This window comes from Saimiri boliviensis, chromosome 3 (assembly GCF_048565385.1).
Source record: "Saimiri boliviensis isolate mSaiBol1 chromosome 3, mSaiBol1.pri, whole genome shotgun sequence".
Classification (NCBI taxonomy): Eukaryota; Metazoa; Chordata; class Mammalia; order Primates; family Cebidae; genus Saimiri; species Saimiri boliviensis.
In genome coordinates, this window is record NC_133451.1 from 138515126 (window position 1) to 138540732 (window position 25607).

The following is a 25607-nucleotide window of genomic DNA, read 5'->3' on the forward strand; positions in this document are numbered from 1 at the left end:
ATAGTTTAACATACGTGATCAGTTACAGAAGCCTGATAGTGTTTTACATTTGCGTGACATTTTCATTCACACAGTGGCTATGTGAGTAAAGCGTGTTTTCATTCCCTTTATAGATGAGGGAACTGAGGCCTTGGAGGTTAAATGGCTTAACTAATTATACTACGAAGTAACAAAGCTATTTCTTCTATTTCCTAGTCTGTAATTATATTTAAACCCAGATCTTCTGAGTCAAAATCTAGTTATCTTTCCCTCCTTGCTACAGCAGCCTCCCAAATCCAGGAAACCTCATTCATCCATCCAGCAATCACTTATTCAGTACCCATACCAGGGACTGTTCTAGAATAGAGGTATGACAACATAGGAAAAGCCCCTGTCCTCAAAGAGGTTGTGTTGTCGTTGTAAGTCAGATCATGACAAGTACTTTGTTCAATAATAGGCTTAGGTACATAGGGATTTGGGAATCGGACATAACTTTTAAATAAGATGGTCAGACAAGGCCTCACTGAGGTGATTTCTGAGCAGAGCCGTGAGAGGTAAGAGGAAATGAGCCAGGTGGATAACTGAGAGAAGAGGAGTTGAAGCATGGAGAACAGCATTACAAACTTCTTGAGGAAGAGGTGTGCTTGGGACATTTGAGAAACATTATGGCCAGAGCAGAGTGAGTGAGGGGCTCCAGCAGTCAGAAATAAGGTCAGACGGGGAATAGAGGCCTGATGATGTAGACTCTTGCAGGCTATTGTGAGGACTTCAGTTTTTATTCCGAGTGGAAGGGGAAGATAGTTGATCTGACTTAAATTTTAAATGAATCACACTGGTGAGTGGATTGATAATGGTCAGGGATAAAAGCAGGGAAACCAGGCAGAAAACTATTGCAGTAATCTGGGCAGGAGGTGATGGTGAATTTGGACCAGGGATATAGAGACGTGGTAAGAAGTGACAGATTCCGGTTGCACTATGAAGGTAGAACACACAGGACCTGCGGATTAGATGTGGTTCTGAGAAGAAAAGAGGAGTCAAGGATGACTCCAGGGTTTTTTGGCCTGAGCCACTGGAAGAGTGGAAGTACTGTTTATTGAGATGGGACACACTGTAGAAGGAAAAGGTTCTGGAGGGTAGATGAAGAGTTCATTTGTAGGCATAAGTTTAAGATGCTTGATAGACGTCCAGCTGGAGACGTCCAGTAGGCACTTGATTATATAAATCTAGAATTTGGAGACTTGGCCCAAACTGGGGCAAGATTAGGATGTCATCAGCATGTCATAGTATTTAAAGCCTTGAGACGAGGTAAGGTCACCTAGTGAGTGAATATAAGTAAAGCCCACTGTGAATGCTAAGGATTGAGCCCCCCTAAGTTTCATGAGATCAATAAGAACCAATAAGAGACTGAGAGGATAGCAGTGAGGTAGGTTGAGAACCAAGAGTAGTATCCTGGAAGCTGAGTAGAGGAGGGTGATAGGCTGCCAAATGCTGCAGATGGCTGAGAACCGACCATTGGATTTAGCATCATGGAACAGGCTCAAGAGAGAATAAAGGGGGAGTACTCTGAGATAGAAAAGGTAGTTCTTCTGTAAAGGGAACAGAGAAACCGCTGGCAGAAGAGGCTGGGTGGTACAGTCTTTTGTTCTTGTTGTTTTATGAGAGAGAAATTACATCCTATTTGTGTGCTAATGGAATTATGCAGCAAAGAGGTCAGGAGACTGATGACATAGGAAAGAAAGCAGATAGTGCTGCAGTGGTGTCCTTGAGCAGGGGACAGCTCCCAACTCACCAATTGGAAGGCGAGAATGCTTAGGTTGGAACACAGATGAGTTTTCCTGTAACAGGAGCAAAGGACTTGGCTACAGATGCCAGTTGGTAGCAGATGTAGTGGTGGAATTCCTCTGCTTATTGTTTCTGTTTCCTCAGTGAAACACAGAAGTTATCCATTGAGAATGAGGCTGGGAATGGAGGTATTGAGTACTTAGGGAGAAGTGTGCTAGTCATGTAGCAGTGTGGGAGACAAATGGACTTAGAAAAGAATAGTGTGACTGCTGGGCAGCTGAAAGGATCCACGTGAATTTCAAATGAAATTGGCATAGTTGTGTGTTCACGAGGGCTGCCCAGCAACGTGGGTAGAGTCATGGAGAGAGCAGAGGGTTGGCTGACTGCAAGTGGATCTTCAGAGGTAGATATGATGAAGTGGGGATGAAGTGGTAGTATGATGAAGGGGAGTGATTACAATGAGAAATCATGAACTTAACCTGGAAAGGAGGAAGGTAAAGAATGAGGAGGGTGTAGAGAGTAAAGCAAGATAAAGTCAGTAGATTATAAATCTTGATAGAGTTGAAAATGATTGGAATTGGCCTTCTCGCTGCAAGGAGTTCAAGAAAGAACAAATGGGCCAGGTGCAGTGGCTCACACCTGTAATCCCAGCACTTTGGGAGGCCGAGGCAGGTGGATCACTTGAGATCAGGAGTTCTAGATGAGCCTGACCAATGTGGTGAAACTCTCGCCTCTCCTAAAAATCCCAAAATTAGCTGGGCGTGGTGGTGTGTGCCTGTAATCCCAGCTATTCAGGAGGCTGTGGCAGGAGAATCACTTGAGCCCTGGAGGCAGAGGTTGCAGTGAGCCAAGATCACACCATTGCACTCCAGCCTGGGTGACAAAGCAAGACTGTCTAAAAAAAAAAAAAAAAAGGAAGAACAAATGGGTTGGCAAGGTGGGATACTCAAAATTGAGTTTCTAGAAAGGGTGCAGGTATTGGTAATAATAAGATCAGGAAGACCATGGAAGTGGTGCCTAAGGTCTAGCGAAAGATCATTTAATGTTAAAGGCAGGTTATGATGAAAAGGCAGTGAATGTTGGAGGAGGGATACTCGAGGGCTTCTCAGGAGTGTTCTGGGGTCTGTGCCCTCCCTCCCTGCTGGAGCTCCTGAAACTAGAGACTGGAATGGATCCATTGGCCAGAAGTCTTTGTTGACTGATCCTCAACTAAGACGTATCCAGCCAAACTGTGCTCCTTTTTTGACCACAGTTTTCCATTTCGTTCACAAAACCATGCTGGGAGACTTGGTGTTAGGAATTGTGTACTTACAACCAAAGCAGAATGCTCTTTCTCTCCAGCAGAACTGATGGAAAGAAATCTGAGAATTAATAGCTGTTATTAAAATATTAATAGATTTGACTCCCTCTTCTTCTGCTGCCTGCTGGGCATAATATGTCGTTGGGTTTTTTCTTTACAATTACTGAGAAAATTTAAACAGCAGAGAAATGTGTAAGGTAAAATAGAAGGTTTCCTTTCTTACTGTCTCCACTTCCAGCACCTCATGGGTTGTTTGTGAGCATCATTCCAGATCTCTCTCTCTCTTTTTCTTCTCTTGCTGCCTATCCATATATATTTGTGTGGGGCCCATATACACATGTCTGTGTAATATATATATATCTAAATAAAATATGTGTGTATTTTTCATCACAGAAAAACATGAATATATTCTATATATCATTCTACATGCAGCTTAACTTTTTTCAAAATCCTTCCATGCCAGTATGTACCAACCTGATTACTGTTCTTTAGAATAGCTGCATAACATTCCACATACAGAAGTAGCCTAACATTAAAATCACACCTGTGTTGATGGACACTTAGATTTTCTTTATTTTTTGCTATTATAAATTATGCTGAAGTATATGTCTGTGTATATGTGTATGTGTGTATGTTAGTGTGTGTATTCATTCTTTACCCTTCTTCTTGAGAAATTGCTTCGACAAGAATTGCTTTGACATAGAAATATTAAATAAAAGACAATGTGCATTTAAGAATCTGACCTCTATTGCCACATCATCCTCCAAACAGATGGCACCAATACACAGTGATGGAGAGTATCCCTTTCCCCACATGCTCATTCACACTGATTATCTCTACCCCCAACCCCTAAATTTTGGCCAATTGGATGGGACCATTAGGAGGAAATATTTTAGCCAAAGCATATGGCACTAATTTGGGAGGAATAACTGAAATTTGGGAATTAATAAATAGGATTATTTCATTCATTTTTTTTTATGTAGAGGATGGAATATTAATACTCCTCCAAAATTTAGGGCTTAACTTGAATAGATCTGGCCTTAACTAGTTCCTTAAAGAGGAATGTGATCAGAGGAAGAGATGGAGCCTAATGGGAGTCATAAAAGCAATAAAAAAGGTCAAATCAGATTTCTGTTCCTTTGTTCCTGAAAATGTTGCTTTTAAATCTTTTTTTTTAAACAGGAAGTTGACAAAAATTGCAAATTTTGTGCTAAACCCATCTGAGGTACTGATTTCAGATTTTGTATGAGTTTAATTCCGAGTTTGTGGTGATAAAGTTGGAAAGAAGTTTTATATCAATATTCAGGTTTTTAGATCTTTAAACTTTGACCTATTTTGGAAAGAGGGACCTGTAATAGTATATGTTTAATATATAGTAGTACAGATTTAGAGTTAATAACGTTTTTCATTTGCTCATGCTTATTCTATACAGAATCTCTTATTTACGATCTCCAATTAAAAGTCATATTTCTTATCACTTGATAACTTTCTAACACTTCTGTCACAGAAACATTTGAAAACAAATCTTAAGTATGAAACTAGAGGAGCCAATTATAATTCTTTATTTAACCAAGAGAGTATTTTAACATATTGTGACTTTTATAGATATAATGAATATATACCTACGATGAAGTGTATGGACAGACTGTGAATATATGCATGAGTATATGTGTGTTTTGAATACCTTTATTGTGAATTTATACTTGTCAGCACAATAATTACATACCCTTGAGTGTTTTATAGTTGGGCATTCATGTTAAGTACACATCTGTTTAAATCTCAAAACAATCTTGCAATATGCACTTAAATGTTTTTGAGGCTCACTTTATGTCGTTGAGTAGAAGATGATAGAAAAGTAACAGATGGCCAACAAGGATATTGATTTGACAAGAGAAAAACTTAGTTACGTTAGTTCCTGAGTTTAAAAAAATTTAATCAGTGTAAATTCACTTTAAGGAAATCTTGGGAGTATGTTTCCATTAAAGTGCTTTGTTTGCATTTTGTTTTGTTTTGTTTTGTTTTTGCAAGAGGCTGCTAGGCAGACAGGAGGGAAAGAAAGAGGCAAGAGGAAGAATATGGACACCTATCTAATGTCTGGCGGACTTGAAATTTGAACCCATATCTGTGGCTTCAAAGTTCATGCTCTTTCCACTTCTCCAAGAGTTTGCTTTCTGTTGACCTTTATCATTGGAAGAATTTCTCAATGCTGAGAGCAATTTTCCTAATGCTCTTAGATCTAAAAATGCTACTGACTGGATTATTCATGTTTGAACATGTAAAAATATTTTCTTGTTAAATTAAGTTTAATCTTATACTTAATGCTCCCTGTTTTATGGGAAGAACTTTGAAGCTAGAATCAAAAAATCAAATGACACTAATGCTTCCTAATTAGAGAAATCTCTTCAATGCAAACTAAAAATATATTGGCTGGTGTTCTAATCAGCTGTGCTTAATTCTAAGCACTAAATTCTGAACACTATGGATAAAACATTTTGTTCATTTCTGAAATAGCTAGACCTTTCCTAAGCTCTCATTAGGAAAAATAAAAAGAATAAATTAAGAAAATAAAGCCGGGCACAGTGGCTTACACCTGTAATCCCAGCTTCTCAGGAGGTTGAGGTAGGAGGGTTGGTTGAGGCAGGAGGGTTGCTTGAGGTTAGGAATTCAAGACTAGTCTGGGTAACATAGAAAGACCCTGTCTCTAAAAGTAAAAGTAAAACATTAAAAAATAACTTATAGTTTGAAAATCTGGTCAACATGAAGAAAAATGGAAATTTCATCTGTAGGCAGGGTGGTTATTGTGATCATATTTTGGTATTTGCTTCCCATTGCTTGCTGCCAATGGAGCTATTAGGAATATGTGTTTATGGAAGTCTCAGTGCTGATGATAGGAAGATGAGAACAGTCATGCTATTTGTTTTTTTCCATAAGTACCAGGTAGCTTTAATGAGCTATAAGAAAACTATACTATTTGTGCAGAGTACCATATTCAATTCTTAAAATTAAATATTTTGATGTAGTATAGTCATTTTATGTGGATATAGAATATATAGAAGATTTATCTCCACTATCTTATTTAATCCACATAAGATAAACATGTCTGTTAAGGTTATAGAGCTGAACTATTAAAATGGAAGAGTTGGTGATGGCAGCAGGGATTGACTGCAAATGGGCACAAGGGCCCTTTCTATGGTGATGGGAATGTTCTAAGTGATCTCATGGTGATAACTGCACAACTCTGTAAATTTACTAAAAATTATCCAATTGTATACTTCAAGTAGGTAAATTTTATGTCATGTAAACTATGCTTTAATAAATCTGTTAAACTTCTTTAAATAGAAAATATGACTATAGCTGACTCCAGAACTCTTAGAAAATCTAAAAGAACAAATTTAAATAACAAAATTTAAATAACAAATCCGTTATTATTGATAAAACAAAGGAGTAGTCATAGAGCTACCTTCTTCTCCTTCTCCTTCAGAGCTTACAAAGAAATTCTCCCAAATTTTAAGAAATAGATTATCCTAATACTATTTTAAACTTTTCTAGAACATAGAAAAATGAAGGAGAGCCTTCTAGTTCCTTTTTATGAAGGTAAAATAACATTGACATTGAAACACAGAAAACACATTTCTCCTAAAAGAAAACCAGAGACCAGTTTTGTGTGTGACTATTGAAACAAAAATCTGTGAAAGAAAAATTACAAACATTTTATCATTTTATAGAATTCAGGGTTATATCTGAAGAGAAATACAAAGAAAAATAAGAAAAGTAATACACAAAACAGCAACATGGTATGATGCTAAAGAGTTTCTGCTCTGGAGCTGGACTGCTGGTTTGGAATCCCAGCACCATCACTTCCTAGTTCCATGACCTTGGGGAAGTTTGAACATGGATGAATCCTATATAAATCCTTTGTGCCATTCAGTATTAACTAAAGGTTCTATAGGGGCTGAAAAGGAATTATTTGTAGCAGCAATATCATTACCTCTTTACTTACGATAAGCAGAATAAATATAACAATGAACCCATCTATTATAAGGCATAAGATATTCAGTGTTCATTTTTCACGTCTTTCTTTTCTCATCAATAAAATGGGAACTGTTAAGTAAGAGAATATACTTCATAGGGCGCTTGAGAAGGCCAAGTGAGTAAAGCACTTAGGTAAGTGCCTGACACTTAGTATTGAATATGAAAATAACTGCATAGTATATTTTTAGAATTATTAATAAATTTTATTTTGTCATTTCTCTACTGTTGACTATTTAGATTTGCTGTTGTAAAGAACAATACAATAAATATCTTCATCTGGAAATTTATCTCACCTTTCTATTTCCTGCAGATAGATTTTTAGAAGCTGAATTTTGGAGAAAAAGTAATAAACTCTTTAAAGACCCAAATTGCTCTTCAGTAAGATTATACCCATTCCTACCAATGGTAGCTAACAATGACTCTATTGCACCAGCTTTGAACATCATCATTGTAAAGAAAGTGTTAGGTAATTTGATAAGCTAGAAACAGAATTTGATCATTCTATGTTAAATGATTCAAATATTGAAAGGATAGATACACAACCTTAATTCAAATGTTATCCTGAAATGCCTGAAACTCAGAGAAATAGAAACGTTGTTAGTAATCCTCTAGATATACACCAGGAGTTAGGTTTTCCTTTTCAGATTCGTATTTTATGTGGTATTAGGGTATTTGCTTTTTGTAACTTTAGCTATTTAATCTGATGGCGATTTTTTCCTAAAAACATAAATTAAAACATAACGTACCAAAACAAATGCCACTGGAGAAAAACTTTATATTTCAGCCTTACTTTTATTTTTTTATGTCTTCAATGGGGTTATAAAGTCATATATCTTTCTAGTCTTCCTTATTTTTCCTTCTCCAGTTAACTTCATCCCAGTCTTTAAACTCTTTGGGAAGTGAGAATGAGTCAAGTCCCAGTAAAAGACTCATAAGCCCAGGCCCGGCGTGGTGACTCATGCCTGTAATCCCAGCACTTTGAGAGGCCAAGGCAGGCAGTCACTTGAGGTCAGGAGTTTGAGACCAGCCTGGCCAACATGGTGAAACTATGTCTCTACTAAAAATATAAAACTCAGCTGGGCATGGTGGTCTGTGCCTATAATCCCAGTTACTTGGGAGGCTGAGAAGGAGAATCACTTGAACCCAGGAGGCAGAGGTTGCAGTGAGCCAGGATTGCGCCACTGCACTCCAGACTAGGGACAGAGTGAGACTCCATCTCAAAAAAAAAAAAAAAACTCAGCAGCCCACACTGGACCAATGCAAACCCATCCAATAAATTTAAATTTAGATGACTTTTCAGCTACAGTAAACTAGGAACGTTTATGGTCTTTTACAGGGAACAGGCATGAGGAATATCTAGAAGCTCTGGGCACAGTTGCCATTAAAGTCTGGAAAGTAGAAAGAACCCATCTCTATACAGGCTTCACACTGCTAAGGGAGAAGTCCCTTCACCTTAGTTAAGCATTGGTGTGTAAATCTTGCCTCACTTTTTCCCCTACAACAGTGTCTCCTCACCTTTTCCCCTAAAACACAAATTAACAGGGCAATGAGTCAGGGAACTGAATAGTTAGTTACAACTACTTATTTAAGACTTGAACAAATTAATATTAATATATTACTGATTTTTAAAGACTTTAACTCAGAAAGGTTAGTATCAAGCTCCTAAGCAACTTAATTTTTTATATATATATTTGAATTCTCTACAACAGAGAAATCTGTTTACCTGTCACTTTTGCAATGGCTATGTTTTAGAGATAGCTACACTCAGTGACACTTGGTTAACATATCAATGCAATATTGGAAACATGTTTTATGTACAGATTAACTGTTTTAAATTGTTTGCACAATTAAAAGGCTACCATACTCCCAAGATACATTGGCGCTTAGCCTCTCTCAGAATGTGCATTTCACTTGACTGTACACACTGTGATCTCTGACTTTAACATGATTTGGTCAGGCCCTTTAAAATAGACTTTGATTTACATTTAAATCTCAGTTTTGGAAATCTCTATTGTCTGTTTTTACTTACAAGATAATTCTGAGAAAATATCATTCTTTTGTGATCCTCAGATGTAAAAAGAAACAACTCAGAACCAAGTATTAGAATCTTCCTTTCCTGACTTTGTTGCAGATTCTATTTTCCTTGGGTTAAATTTAATGTTAAGCTTTCCTTCTATGCCCTATCAACGTTTTAACAATTTCTCTAAAATCTAAAGGTTTGTTCTCCAAATTCATGTACTAAGATATCTTTGAACCAAACCAAACCAAACCAAAACAAAAAACCCTTAAGCAGGGTTGGGTGTTTTTGTGTGTGTATTTTTTGTTGTTGTTGTTTGAGATGTGGAAAGATTCTGTGATATCACAGTAAGATGTTTGTGTCTTGTTTACTATAGACCCTTAAGGGCCAAATAAACTTTATTCACTATTTATTAAATTCAGGGGCTAATAACCAGCTGTTTTACCAAGCCACAGAAATAACTCAGCCTCCCTTCCAGTCGACACCTGATAATGCCCTGAACAAATGTACCTAAGGCTTTGGAAATTCCACAGTGAGTCTTCAAGGTCCACTGAATGTTTTACTCTTTGAAGAAGGTATGATATTTGGAGATTAACTCCTTGTTCAGTTCTTGGTCTGGCAAGAGTTTGAAAATCTCTGTTTATGATTTGCCTCCTGTTGAGCAGAATTCTCAAACTGCAGTACTTAGCCCTCTCTGAGCTTATATCAAAAGAATAGCAGTTTTTATCAATTCTCAGGAAAAATGGTTTTTTTTTTTTGGAATGTCCAGCTTTTCTCCTAACAGTTGTAATGCTTTGACTTAGGAAATAGCCTTGGAAACATATGACACAGATCTATGGGTTATTTCAGTTTTCAAAATAATAACACTAATAATTAGACATTTGTGTTAGGAAGGACCTTCATATCCATTATCTTGCTTAATCTCTTGTCCATATGGGACTTAATTTCTGCCACTAGTCAACATAATATAAATGTTTAAAACAGTTAAGAACTTCCATGTTGTCAGCAACATCCTGACCTGTAAGAGACAGGCATCACTTATTATTCACTCTCATTTTGTTTTGAGGGCCTATGCCAACAACTTATACAATTTCACTCCCACATCTTAATGGAATTTGCAGAGAAAAATAGAAAGCAAGTGACATTTCTTTTTCTATTTTAGAGCATACAGGCTTAAATTTTCATTTTGTTGTTTATTATACTTTTTATTGCTCATAACAGTACTCTCAACTTAGATATTAAATGATTTTTCTACAAATATTTTGACGCAGATTACTTATGAAGTATACAGATTCTTTATTGCAGCTCTATTCGCTCCAAGCTGATTAGCATCGTAAAGACTGAGGGCAGATAACCAGGGACAGGTCTTTCTTTTTTATTGTGCTATTTATTTCTAGGGAAATGGAAGAAAAGTTTGGGAATGTTCTCTTCCCTGTAAATCTTTTTGCAATTTTTCTAACAGAATTACCTCATGGAATTATCAGTGCATCTCTCACCTGGAGTTGTTATTGGAAAATTTCTTCTGCATATTCTCTTTTCCCTCTTGATTCATATAGCTTAGTTGTACCATCAATGCCAAATCTATGGTCAGCTTCCTACATATATCTGGGAGATTTTCTTACAGGTTTTTATTGAAAGATCATTTATCGTTTTTATTTCCCATGTATCATATTTAGAGGTTTAGAATCTTATATCCCTTGTTAAGTATACCCCCTTTATTATTAAAGCTCTCATACCAAACACTTTATGTCTTAGAATATTACCATTAATTTCCTAATCAACTGTCTCCCAAGGGTATAAAGAATTATATAAATTCATATAAAAACTGTGCTTCTAAATATATTTTCTCCTTTTCAATCCATTTCCGTTTTTCCTTTTTACAAGCAAAACTACTTATTAATAAAAATGTGATGCTTTTACTTTCTTTTACTATCTGTTTTTAAAGATATGTAAGGAATTTGCTGTCTGAAAAGCCATCTGGATTATGGGATCGCAGTCAGGCTGGGTGGGGTTCCAGTCCCAGATCTGCCCTTTCCTGGTTTTGTGACTCTGGGTATGTTATTTATCCCCTAAGAACTTCAGATTCCACATTTTAAAATGGGACTAATTGTAGGACAGTGAGGATTAGAGTTGATGCATATGGCCCACAAAATGGAAGTCAATAAACATAGGTTTAATTATTACCATTACTTCTCAGTTTGGCATAGATCTTGTTGATCAACCAATATATGAAATTCATAAGTCATTTTTGTAAAGAACGAGAAATTCACTTCTAGAATGTTGTTAATTGAAAATATGAACTTTTTTTTTTTGAGACAGGGTCTCATTCTGTTGCCCAGGCTGGAGTGCAGTGGTATGCTCCACTGGAGCCTTGACCGCCCCCAAGCTCAAGCAATTCTCCTGTCTCAGCCTTCTCAGTTGTGTAGACTGCAGGCATGCACCACCATGCCTGCCAAATTTTCTATTTTTTGTAGAGACAGGGTCTCACTTGTTGCCTGGGCTGGTCTCAAACTCCTGGGCTCAAGCAGTCCTCACACTGCAGCCTCTCAAAGTGCTAAGATTACAGGCATGAGCCACCGACACTGGCCGAAATCTGAACTTAAAAATTTTTAATATCAGAGCCAATTGTATCCGTTGAAAATATATTTAAGAGTTGTAATTCATATAGTTTCATACTTCTGCAAGTATTAAAATGAACAGCTCAACTATTCACTCATCTAATCAGGGTTATTATTCTTTTTTTGGTAACAACTTTATTAGATATAATTCATATACCATAGAATTCACCCATTTAAAGTGTACAGTTCAGCTGGGCATGGTGACTTACACCTGTAATCCTAACACTTTGGGAGCCCAAGATGGGAGGGTCACTTGAGCCTAGGAGTTCAAGACCAGCCTGGGCAACATAATGAGTCCCTATCTCAAATAAATTAACTAAATAAATAAAGTAAGTGGATTTTAGTGTATTCACAGAGTTGTGCAGTCATCACCATAATCAATTTTAGAACATTTTCATAATCCATAAAGAAACCTGAATGCTTTAGCCTTCACTTCTTATGCCCTTCAACCCTAGACAACCACTAATCTGTAATACTTTCTGTCTCTATAAATAGACCTATTTATTCTAGACATTTCATGTAAATGGAATTATATAACGTGGTCTCTTGTGACTCATTTATTTTATTTATTTATTTATAGAGATAGGGTCTCACTTTGTAAGCCAGGCTGGAGTGCAGTGGCACAATCATAGCTCACTGCTACCTTAAATTTCTGGGCTCAAGGAATCCTCCTGCCTCAGCCTTCCAAGTAGCTGGGACTACAGGCATGTACCACCATGGCCGGCTAACTAATTTTTTAATTTTTCTTTTTTTTAAGAGATCAGGTCTCACCACCTTACCCAGGCTGGTCTTGAACTCCTTGGCTAAGGCAGTCCTCCCACCTCAGCCTCATAACGTGTTGGGCTTACAGTCATGAGCCACCACAACTGGCTGCCTTTTTTTTTTTTTTAATGAGATGGAGTCTCACTCTGTTAGCCCAGGCTGGAGTGCAGTGGTGCGATCTTGGCTCACTGCAACCTCTGCCTCCTGGGTCCCGGTTCAAGCAATTCTCCTACCTCAGCCTCCCAAGTAACTGGGATTAGAGGCACCCACTACCATGGCCAGCCAATTTTTGTATTTTTTAGTAAAGACGGGATTTCACCATGTTGGCCAGTCTGGTCTTGAACTCCTGACCTCGTGATCTGCCCGCCTCAGCCTCCCAAAGTGCTGGGATTACAGTTGTGAGCTACTGTGCCCGGCTTCTTTTACTTAATGTTTTCAAGGGCTATCCATGTGTGGCATGGACCAGTACTTCATTCCTTTTTCTTGCTAAATGACATTCCATTGTATGGCTATACCACATTTTATCCATCACTGGTTGATGGATTTTGGAGTTGTTTTCACTTTTTGGCTATTATGAATAATGCTACTATGAACATTTGTGTACAGGATTTTGTATAGACATGTTTTTATTTCTCTTGGGTATAAACCTGAGTAGAATTTATGAATCATATAATAATTCCATGTTTAACCTTTTGACAATTGCCAGACTGTTTTCGAAAGCAACTGTAACATTTCACATTCCCACCAGTAGTGTATGAGGGTTCTAATTTCTCTACATCTTGGCCAACATTTGTTATTAATATTATCTGTCTTTTTCATCATACCCATCCTAGTAGGTGTAAAGGGGTATTTGACTCACATTATAATCCTATTGTATAAAGTCAGTGAAGGAGTCTCTTGGTTACAGCAGTTTCTGATATTTTTTCATTTTGCAGGGGTCAGCTACACAAAGGTATAACTTTATGTTATGAGCTCTGTGGCACAAACAAAACTAATGGAAGAGAAAACAGTATCCCTAGTGGGTGTGAAGTGTATATTTTTAGTAACTTCTTAAAATTAAATATATACCAGTGATATTGCTCATGCTTTGGTGACATCTGGTCAATGATGAGGATGACAGAAATTATGCCTAATGTGCAGACTCTTCTGCTTATGAAACACACAGTGAAGAGAATCTCCCTTGACTGTGTTTTTCTTAAGAGACATGTTCTTGCATTGTCACTCAGGCTGGAGTGCAGTAGTGCAATCATAGCTCACTGCAGCCTTGAATTTCTGGGCTCAAGGGGTCCTCCTGCCTCGGCCTCCCAAGTAGCTGGGACTGCAGGCTCATGCCACTGTGCCTGGCTAATATTTTAATTTTTCTTTTTTGTAGAGACCAGATCTCACCATCTTACTCCAACTGGTCTCAAACTCCTGGATTCAAAGAATCCTCCTACCCCAGACTCCTCTCAAGTAGCTGGGACTACAGGCCCATACCATTGTGCCCAGCTAATTTTTTAAAAAGTTTGTTTTTTTTGTAGAGATAGGATTTCCCTATGTTGCCCAAGCTAGTCTCAAACTCCCAGCCCCAAGCGATCCTCCTGCCTCAGCTTCCCAAAGCACTGGGATTACAGGTATGAGCCACAGCGCCTGGCCCAAGAGTTTTTTTCATAAGAGAATTTTAGAACATGTTCTAAAGATAAATCTCCTTCTGGTCATTTATCTGCTAAAGTCTCAGGGAAGCTTTTCTCCTGTTTATAACTTTTCAGCCCTCATACCTTTGAGCATGTTACTCCTTCTGTTAGCTTTATTATCTAATTTTATGTTGAATTAGCATTTCAGGAGAAATGTAAAAGAATGAATAATATAGACCTCCTGAATCTATTTTTCATGGCTCTTAATTTTTATGTCCTCTATGTCTGTGTTTTTGCCTCGTGTTCTTTAAAATTCTGTCAACGTATTTTTTAGATTACTTTTTGTCTATGCCTGTTAGACAGAAGGGAATCCCTTGTGTAGCTTCCTTGTCATAATCGCATTGCTTCCCACCCTCCCAAAATAGTACACTTTTCATTACATGAATCTTATGTTTTTAGTAATTCTGCAATTCGAAAGTAGCACTTCAAAATGCGTTATTTCCGAATACAAAATTTTTGAAGGCTTTTGGTAAGCACAGTGTTTCTTCTCTGTGAATTAATAGCATCTACCCCTAAAAGAAACAAAAACAAACAGCACAGAGGCTTTTTGGCTGAGCCAATCTCCAGCTTGCAGAGGTATGGAGAGGGTCCATACCCGTATATTTAACAACAGAGACTTATATTGTACCTATTTTGTGTGAGGTACTCTACCAGGCATTTCAAGGGCTATAAAGGCTCTGTCTTAAAGGACCTTATCATAGTGAAAGCAATAAGACATAAAGAGGATTATAATGTTAGTCAAAATGTGGTAAGTGCTCATAGGTGCTAAGCACTGAACATATAGGTGTCAGGGTGGAGGACGTTATTTCTGCCTGTGGAAGATCAAATAAGGCTTCAGAGTAAAGATGTCTCCAGGTATCTCTTCTCACTCAAGAATTCTGGGAATCTTTAGAAGTGTGAAAAGTCAGAATTGAGCACTTAATTTAGAAGCATTCTACACAGTGAATAATAGAATGAAACAATTGGACATTCTCCTTGTTTGTATTTCTGTATCATTTTGAAAGTGTTGTATGGATGGAAGTTAATGAAGTAGAGAGGAAGGACAGGGGTTGGCTTGAATTTGTAACAGATGTTGTGTTGTACAGAGAATACATTCCCTCCGTCAGGTTGTTGGTCAAGGCCTGGCTATGGCTTTACCTTTTCTTGATTAAAAGAAAAAGATTTTTTTTTAAAATCACTCTAGATTAGAGACCAAGACTGCCCCACTGTGGTTAAAAATCTCAGTTTGAAGACACAGATCAGAGGAATACTCATCCATCTAGAAAAGGTTGGCAGAACTGAGTGTTCTTGTATGAGAGGGAGGAGCCTGATCTTTGGAACCCATGAGGGAGTCTCTTGGTTACAGCAGTTTCTGATATTTGTTCATTTTGCAGGGTCAGCTGCACAAAGGTATAACTTTATGTTATGAGCTCTGTGGCACAAACAAAACTAATGGAAGAGAAGACAGTAAAAAATGGGACTTTTGCCCTTTAAAGAAAATAAAATCTTTATTTTTACGCTTAACAGCTGAAAACCAATGTGTAGAGATGTTATCTGTCCTTTGGCACCTGAAATAATAATTTTTACTTTTGTTTTCTGTATTCTTGTCTAAGAATTCCATACTATCCTGAAATATGGTGGCAGATTCCAGTAATTTAATAAATAGATTAAAAATTACATTTAATCTATCTAGTTCCTTTCTTTATGCCATTCATTCATCCTACTCAGAAAATTCATTTGGGCAGTCTTCTGTTAAGTCTTAAAAAAGGACAATGAGGACTAAAACTCACATGATGAACTAGGAATAGGGGAAGACATTAGGGGGAATGGAAGGGTTGGTGATCCCTGGTTGGTACAGTTTACCTGTCTGTCTTTTAGCTCTCTTTCTCTCTTCTTCTGCTTACTTGTAGAGTTTACTTATTACTTCTGCCAGAGGCTACAGTGGGAAAATGAAAATCAGATTTATTAATTTTCATAATAGCCTCTGGTTCAGAAGGACTGGGAAGGGAAAGAAGAGAAGGAAAATTAGACTCAACCATTGAATAGGGAAGATTTAGAAATTATTTATTGGTATATTGCTGTCCTCTTGATCAGTAATAAAAAAGAAAAAATCCTACAGATTAAGAAATTCCTAGTAGACAAAAGATAATTAACTTTTTAGATAATTCTGCCCACAATATTATGAACTTTCTAAATATTCTGTATTCCTGATATTATCATCATAATAGTAGATGTTTATTGAGCACTTATTCATAGAAAATATACTACCCTTTATATACCTTTATTCATTTAATCCTCATTCAATTTGTTGATGGGTACTACTACTATTCCCCCTTTTACGGATGTGGACACGGAAGCTTACAGACATTATTTCTTTGCAGTCCTTCAGGTAAATAAATAAGTAGTGAAGCAAGATCTCAAAACAAGGCCTGTCTGACCTAGAGTTCCTGCTTTTAACATCTATGTAGATTGTCATACTGAAATATTTATTGATTTTCCACTGCAGGCACACCCTAGTAGTAGATACCTGGAGACAGTAAGCAATTGGTGCTAACCTTCTTTGTGTAACCTGTGATTCTGTACAAATTAACCTAAGCAATGCAAAGTCAAAGATATGTAAGTGATAGAATTAAAGAAAAGATATCATTAATATAATCTTAGAAGATCATAAAAAAGTTTGTGACCTGAAATGTGGTAAGTGCTGGAGTGGGGACTGATGTATCATTGCTTCCCTCTCCCTTTGGTACTTCGGTCCTGTGCCTGGCCCTATAGCAGCTGGAGTTCAGTTCATTTGAGAAGTGGTAGCTGTGGGTCAGGCCTGGTGTTGGACATGGAGATGACTAAGACTAAGCTCTGTAAAAGGGACCTTGGTTTCCTGGGGGAGTGGATGGTGATAATGAGATAATATTGTCTATGCTTGGGTACCAGATACCAAGTCTGATCCAAATCTGATTTTGTAAGAATTTTTATTTTAGACAGAATCTTGCTCTTTTACCTAGGCTAAAGTGCAGTGGCACGATCTTGGCTCACTGCAACCTCCACCTCCCTGCAACCTCTGCCTCCCAGGTTCAAGCAATTCTCATGCCTTGGCCTCCCAGGTGTATACTACCACACCTGGCTAATTTTTGTATTTTTAGCACAGACGGGGTTTCACCATGTTGGCCAGACTGAGTCTTGAACTCCTGGCCTCATATGATTCACCTCCCTCGACTTCCCAAAGTGCTGGGATTATAGACACGAGCCACCACACCTGGCCTGTAATAAATGGGCTAGGAGAGGGATAGTGGGAGGGAGGGTGGGGAAGGATAACATGGGGAGAAATTTCAGGTATAGGTGATAGGGGAATGGAGGCAGCAAACCACCTTACCATGAATTTACCTATGTATCAATCTTCCATGAGCTGCACATGTACCCAGAATCTAAAGTACAATTAAAAAAAAAAGAAAGAAGTGTTTTATCCTCAGATTACTTAGGGGAATGTGTTAAACAAAGTTAAAGTTTTTTAATTGCAGGATTTTTGAGAAGTTATTGTAATTTGGGGAACACTGAAAGCAATTTGTTATTAGGTCACTTTCTCAGATTGCCTTTCTTATAGCATGCCTTATTCCAGGTAAAATGTATGGCCCTTAATAAAAACCCACAGAAAACCAAATACCACGTGTTCTCACTTAAAAGTGAGAGGTAAACATTGAATACAGATGGACATAAAAAAGGAACAATGGACACTAGGGCCTACTTGAGGGTGGAGGGTGGGAGGAGGGGGAGGATGGAAAAACAACCTGTTGGATATTGTGCTCAAAATAATCTCTACACCAAACCCCTCTGACACATGTAACAAACCTGTGTATGTACCCCTGAACCTAAAATAAAAGTTGGAGGCTGGGTATGGTGGCTCATGCCTGTAATCTCAGCCATTTGGGAGACTGAGGTGGGAGGATCACTTGAGCCCAGGAGATCAAGGCTGCAGTGAGCCAAGATTTTACCACTGCACTCCAGCCTGAGTGACAGAGTGACAGAGTGAGCCCCTGTCTCAGAAAACAAACAGACAGACAAAAAATGCTTGGAAAGAAAATAAAACCAAAAAAAGAAGGAAAAACCCTTAGGAATGGCCTAATATTTCGAATTTGACAGTCAGGGAATAGCGATTTATATTTAACTAAAAGTTCTTTTTATCCCTCCTTAAATCACAAATTTTGTTTGCTGAAAGATATTGTGTAACAAAAAGAGGTATGAAAGTAACTACTAAGGCAAGAGAATCATTAGGGAGCTTGAGGAGGGAGCAGCAGGAATGTTTGATGACCCCCTGTATCTAAGCCAGCTTCCCTTGCTGCTCCCCTCCCTGCCTTACTTCCCAGGACCTGACTGACACTGATTAAATGTTCATTTTCCTAAAGTCTCTACCAAATTCACCCTGGGGTGAAAAGGAGCAATACAGATGGTAGCTTTGATTTTTTCATCTCTGAAATGACTAACATAAGAACCCCAAATAATAAAAAGCCTAATTCAATAGTCAGTTGAATTCGACAATCAAAATGATTCATTTGAGCCATTTCGAAGAAGAACTATTAAAAAGAATTAGCAGCCTGTCACCAAATAGCTGGTTTCTTTTCCAGTTCAAATGTGCCTTAGTTTTTCCATGTGTGGTTTGTTTTGGCGAGGGCTATGTTGCGCAGAAGAATAGACCGAATGTGAATTGTTTTAGGAGAAAGATGACACTAAAATCACTATTGTATTTATAAAAAGTCAAAAAACCTATGGGAATTCTTAAGACACATTATTTTTTAGCAATATTAGATATATCCATCAACCAACTACAGCATAAAGGATACAGGGCAGAAAAGGAAATGGGAAGGCATTGGATAGTACCATTACAAACAAACGTTTGCAGAGGGCTGACTGTGAAGCAGAGTCTAAGACAGAGACCCTGCCTACATCGGACCCTGCTTAGATTAAGGGGACAGACACATGCCCAAAACCAAATAGCAATGTACCCTATCATGTACTTACTGTGAAGTAAGTGGTATAGATGGATAGTCTGAGAGTTCAGATGGGGTGCATTAGGCAGAATGATGCTATCCCCCTCCCCACAAAGATGTCCACATCGTAATCCCTGGAACCTGCAAATATGTCACATTTCCATGGCAAAGAAGTGTTAAGGTTGGGAATCAATTTGACATAGGGAGATTATTCTGGATTATCCTGGTGGACCCAGTGTCATCAAAAGAGTCCTTTGTAGTAGAAGTGGGAGGTAGATGAAGAAACCAGAGTCAGAAAAAGATTTGTAAATGCTATACTACTGGAGGAAAGGACAACAAGCCAAGGAATGCAGGTGACTTCAGGAAGCTGCGAAAGGCAAGAAAATGGATTCTCTCCTAGAGCATCCAAAGGGAACGTAGCCAGCAAACACCTTAATGCAGTGGTACTCAACCTTTTTGGCACCAGGGGCTAGTCTCATGGAAGACAGTTTTTCCATGGACCAGGTGCAGGGGGCTGGTTTCGGGATGATTCAAGTGCATTACATTTATTGTGTACTTTATTTCTGTTATTATTACATTGTAATATGTAATGAAATAATTATACCACTCACCATAATGTAGAATCAGTGGGAGCCCTGAGCTTGTTTTCTTGCAATTAGATCGTCCCATCTTGGGGTGATGGGAGACAGTGACAGATCATCAGACATTAGATTCTCACAATGAGCACAAAATCTAGATCCCTCACATGTACAGTTCACAATAGGGTTCACGCTCCTATGAGAATCTAATGCTAATGCTGATCTGACAGGAGGCATAGCTCAGGCAGTAATTCTCACCGCTTCCTGCCATGCGACCCAGTTCCTGACAGGCCAAGGACTTGTACTGGTCCATGGCCGAGGGGCTGGGGATCCCTGCATTAATGGGTCTAGTGAGATTCATTTTTACTTCAGGCCTCTAGAGCTCTAAGATAATACATTTTTGTTGTCTTAAGTGGCTAAATGTGTGGTAATTTAGTACAGTGGCAATAAGAAATGAATACAAGGATGCTGAAGAGAAAGAGGAATCACAGACAGCTTTATGGAGAAGGTGCTTCTTGAGCCATGCATTAAAGATATTATAAGAGCAGTAGTAACAGAATTAGAGTCATAGAATTGATGGTCTAGATATTGAGCTAAACCTTTCATACTCTTTAATTCACTTATTCTTATGAAAGCTCCATAAGGATAGTATTTTCCCCTATTTTGTAGATGAGAAAACTGAGGCTTAGGGAGGTTAAATAACTTGTACAGTCACTACAGTGCAGTATCATTTGCTACAACTAGTTAATAGCTGGCCTTTTAACAACATGATGGCAGCTGACATTTATGGTGTGCTTAAGTGAACAGGCAGGGTGCTAGAATGTCTCTGGCATTATCTCATTTAATCCTCTCAAGATCTAAGTGATTTATAATTTTTCTGAGGCCTAGATTTATTTGGCCAGCAATATGATTGGGTTGGAGGGGAAGAAACTGGGACGAGAAAATCCAGTCAGGACATGAGAGTCCAAGCAATTGCTGATAAGAACCTAAAATGAGGGTAAAAACAGAGGGCATGGTAAGGAAAAAACATTCCAGAGACAGTCTGTTACTTTGTTGAGACATGAATTCTTTTTTTTTTTTTTGAGACAGAGTCTTGCTTCATCCCCCAGGCTGCAGTGCAGTGGCACAATCTTGGCTTACTGCAACCCTCCCAGGTTCAAGCAGTTCTTCTGCCTCAGCCTCCCGAGTACCTGGGATTACCAGTGTGCACCACCATATCCAGCTAATTTTTGTATTTTTAGTAGAGATAGGGTTTCATCATGTTGGCCACCCTGTCTTGAACTCCTGACCTCAAGTGATCCACCCACCACAGCCTTCAAAAGTGCTGGGATTAAGGAATGAGCCACCACACCCAGCCAAAGCATAAATTCTTTATTGAAAAAACTTCCTTTCCATCTCCAATTCTTCCCTTCCTGTGTGTTTAAAGTACTGCATTTTAATGAATTTTGGCACTTTAATTAATGAAAGGTGTCAGTATTGATAGTGCTGTAGACCACACTTTCTCACTTACCCGCAGAAGCATGGGCAGCAGCAGCTATGTAAACTTCTCTGTAATACGTCTTATTTCTCCTCTGTGGTGGTAACTAACAGAGACCCTCTTTAATTTCTTGGCTTTTTTAAACAGGACAGTAGGAACTTTCTTATTTAAGGTCAACAGTGTGTTAGTTCAGCATATATTTATTGAAAACCTATCATTTAAAGAACAATAGACCATCACTGTGGGAATCTCAGATGTAAATAAAAATAGCTTTGAGACACACTGAAACAAGGCCATCAAACAGGAAGTGGAGGTGGATTGGTATTAGTTGATGTCAGTAACTTTGTAGAATGAGCACTGCCTTCTTTTCAAGTATATATATTTAAACTATATATATATATATATATATATATACACACACACACACACACATATATTTAAAGTATATATGTATATATACATTTGAAAAAGATTGCAAATACATATATTTGCAGTTTTCTCTGCCCAAATATAAGAACCATCTAAAGTTTTTAGAAAAGTATTTGAAATTCTGATAAGTAAAATACCATCCACATTCTACTTGTTTGGAATCAGTTTTGCAATCTTTTAAAGAATACACCAGAGTAAGATTTATGCACACTGTGTATCTTATGTCTTATAATGGATGAGTTTGTTGTTTTATTTATTCTGCTTGTCATAAGTAAAGATGTAATGACATTGCTACTACAAATATTTTCTTTTCAGCCCCAAGGAACCTTTAGTTAATGGCACAAAGGGTTTATGTAGGGTTCATCCATATTTTAAAAATAATATATGCTATATATACTCCCAAGCTGGAACTTAACAGTAATGCTTGGGAGTATGCTACAGAATGTCTTCATCGGTAATGCTCCTGCTAAAGAATTTTGGTATGCCAATATGACATATAAGATAGACTCACTTTAAACCACTTTTTACTCCATTGTGAGTATATCTGTATAAATTCATTCATGTAGACTGAGCCTTCCCCCTAATTTCAAAGAATGATTTCAGGCCTTTCATTTCCAACTTGAGTTAGTAAAGTAAGTCCCTACCCAATGGGGTTTGATTTTTCTCTCCAGTTAAGTGATCAAAGTTAAATCATCAAAGCCTGAATGTCTTAACAACAGATTCTAATAAGTTCCAAGTTGGCTATTCTTCTTAGTTTTAATCAAAGCAAAGATGACATTTGCATTTTTGTCATCTCAATTTCAAAGTGTTATTAGAGTTAGAATCACCCTGAATGGCTCCACATCAGTAGGATCTGGATAACCAGACCCAAAATCTGTCCCTGCCAGAACAGGGACCCATTTCTACATAAGTGGTATAACACCGAAATACATAAACATTGGAATCGTGTGTCTAGATTATGTAGAACCAAGTTGACATGAAAGGAAAATGTGGATAATCTGGAGTTCTTACATAGAGTCCTTGACCCATGATAGTATCCTAGCCCTCCCGTAAGTGTTCTTCAGTCCCCTTGACATACCATGGGTCCCCCCATTGCATCCTTCACATCACATCTCCCCTACAGCATTTATACACACACAACCAACAGTCTTTGTGCCAGCTCTGCCTTGTTTTGTTTTTGTTTTTGTTTTTGTTTTGAGACAGAGTCTCACTCTGTCACCCAGGCTGGAATGCAATGGCACAATTTCAGCTCACTGTAACCTTTGTCTCCTGGGCTCAAGTGATCCTCCCACCTCAGCCCCCTGAGTAGCTAGGATTACAGGCGTGCACCACCCTACCCAGCTAACGTTTTGTATTTTTGGTAGAGCTGGGGTTTTGCCATGTTGGCCAGGCTGGTCTCAAACTCCTGACCTCGGGTGACCCTCCCACCTTGACCTCCCAAAGTGCTGGGGTTACAGGCGTAAGCCACCGCATACAGCCTCTGCCTCTTTTTCTGTCTTTGTTCTACTTACAGAGTACTCTTCTATTGCTTAGTTAGCTTTATTAACCATGAGGCATGGATGAGAGGGACAAGGAATGCAAGAGGTAGGGGTTTGTGTGTGAGAGAAAGATACACATACCTACAAAACCATTACGTGGTTACCCAGCCATGCTTACCATCACACTGAGAATGTACTGCTGGTCTCTGAGTGACCTAAACCATCATGCTCTGCTGGGTGGGAACCTGGAATAAGTATATTATCCACAGCAAATGTGCAGCATTTGGCAAATTTTAGAGTTAAGGCATTTTATTTTTAATAACTTTTTTTATAGAAATGGTGAGACTTTGGGCTAGAAAGTAATTCATATGATTTCTAAATATGCAGAAGTTCAGAAAACCTTTAGAAATATCCTCCCCCAATTATTTGAAAATTAGAAACTAAAAAAAAAAATTGGAAGGCTGAGCACGGTAGCTCACACCTGCAATCCCAACACTTTGGAAGGCCAAGGCAGGAGGATCCCTTGAGTCCAGAAGTTTGAGACCAGCCTGGGCAAAATAGGGAGACCGTGTCTCAACAACAACAACAAAAATTTTAATTAGCTGGACATGGTGGCATGTGCCTGTAATCCTAACTACTTCAACTACTTGGAAGACTGAGGTGGGAGGATCACTTGAGCCCAGGAGCTCAAGGCTGCAGCGAGCTGTGATTGAACCACCACATTCCAGCCTGGAGTACAGAGCAAAACCTTGTCTCAAAAAAAAAGAAGAAAAGAAAAAATTAGAAGAATGTGGTGAAGAGTATTTGATTTGAAATAAAATCTATACACTTAAAGCACTATATATAGCCAAGATTAAATTTCCATGTTTGCTATAGATCTGTTCTCATTCTTTTTTTTTTTTTTTTTTTTTTTTTTTTTTTGAGACAGAGTTTCACTCTTGTTACCCAGGCTGGAGTGCAATGGCGCGATCTCAGCTCACCGCAACCTCCGCCTCCTGGGTTCAGGCAATTCTCCTGCCTTAGCCTCCTGAGTAGCTGGGATTACAGGCACGCGCCACCATGCCCAGCTAATTGTTTTGTATTTTTAGTAGAGACAGGGTTTCACCATGTTGACCAGGATGGTCTCGATCTCTTGACCTCGTGATCCACCCGCCTCGGCCTCCAAAGTGCTGGGATTACAGGCTTGAGCCACCGCGCCCAGCCTGTTCTCATTCTTAAGGGGATTTTATCCAACTGTTTTGCTGGCAAAAAAAGCAGATTCTGAATCCACCCTCAGTGATTTGTTTTGTTCAGTCTTGGTTTTTGGACCAAAATAATAACCACTTATTATTTTGCCAAGAACTTATCGTTTCCACTAATATATTTCTTGACAATTGTACAATAATCTTGACTATCATGAAAATTACTTTATTTAAAATGTAAGTATATGAAAAAGCATAAGTATATAAGACACACAGATATACAACACACACCCCACATATTTATATGTATTTAAGCTAAAAGATGGCTATGTGTCAAAATTGGAAATCCAAAAATTTGTATGCTTTGAGGGAAAAGATCAAGAACATGTGTTTTAATTTGTTTTTCATTGTCAAGAGGTGAGGGATAATTTGCCCTTACCCTCAAATTATCAACTGTATGAGTTCTTAGGAGTAGCATTTTATAAGTACTGTATATCCATATTTACACAGGAATGTAACACAGATAACACTAATAGTGAACTTGGGGAGAAATGTTTAAAATTTCCTCCAGCAGATAATCAAGTATTTTCTTGAATTTTAATTACTGGTTCAATAGAGAAGTGCTATGAGAAGGGATTCATATTTTCTTAGAGCAGAAAGTATAAAAATGACTGCAGAATTTCCTGTTTTAACCAAGAATGAAGAGAGCTGTGAGCCATTTGCTTCCTGAGTGGCCACATTCCAGCTGTGCAGACTGGTCATAGCACATCTGCCAATCAGAACAGGCCCTGGAGGGAAGCCCGTGGATACTGAGTCTTGTTTACATGCATCGTGACTCTGTTTCTCCCTTCCTCTTGTGTGTTGTACCACTAGGAAGATTAGTGGGGAAATTTGCTATTACAGACTAAATAAACTATGAAACTAGGATCACAGCTACACCAAATGATGTTCTGGACAGAGTTTTAGCTTGACTTTAGCCACAGGTAAGAGTTGTTACTTTGTTATATGAGGATAACTCATCTGTATTCAGTTTCTGACTTTATTTTTAGACATTTGATTTCACTTTTGTAGCGAAGCTAGCAGGCTAAAAACTGGAGAAGAACAATTAAGAAAAATGATTTAAATGTGCCCTGTATTACTATGATTTTAAAATCGTAATACTCATCAAATGAAAACATATTTTCATTTAAGGGAGGGGTAAAACCAAGTTAAAACAGAAAAGTTCTAAAAGCTGCAGTAATACTGAGTCACAGTGTAGAGAAATTGGAACCAGAAACATGCTAACATTGTATATTTGGAGGGCATTACATCTAAGCAGACATGCTTTATTGTGAATCCCTCTACTT

General features: G+C 38.1%; 1 protein-coding gene across 5 annotated transcripts in view; it reads left to right on the plus strand.

Moving 5' to 3' along the window:
* The window catches only part of SH3D19 (SH3 domain containing 19), a 217007-nt gene that overhangs the window by 70949 nt on the left and 120451 nt on the right, over nt 1-25607 (plus strand). Inside the window, exon 1 of one of the 5 annotated variants that reach the window (XM_074396835.1) lies at nt 24042-25244. The exons of the other annotated variants lie outside the window; for them this stretch is intronic. The gene's annotated coding sequence lies outside the window, so the exon portion shown is untranslated. Of the gene's footprint in view, nt 1-24041; nt 25245-25607 lie in introns of those variants that run through there. 5 annotated transcript variants of the gene reach the window in all.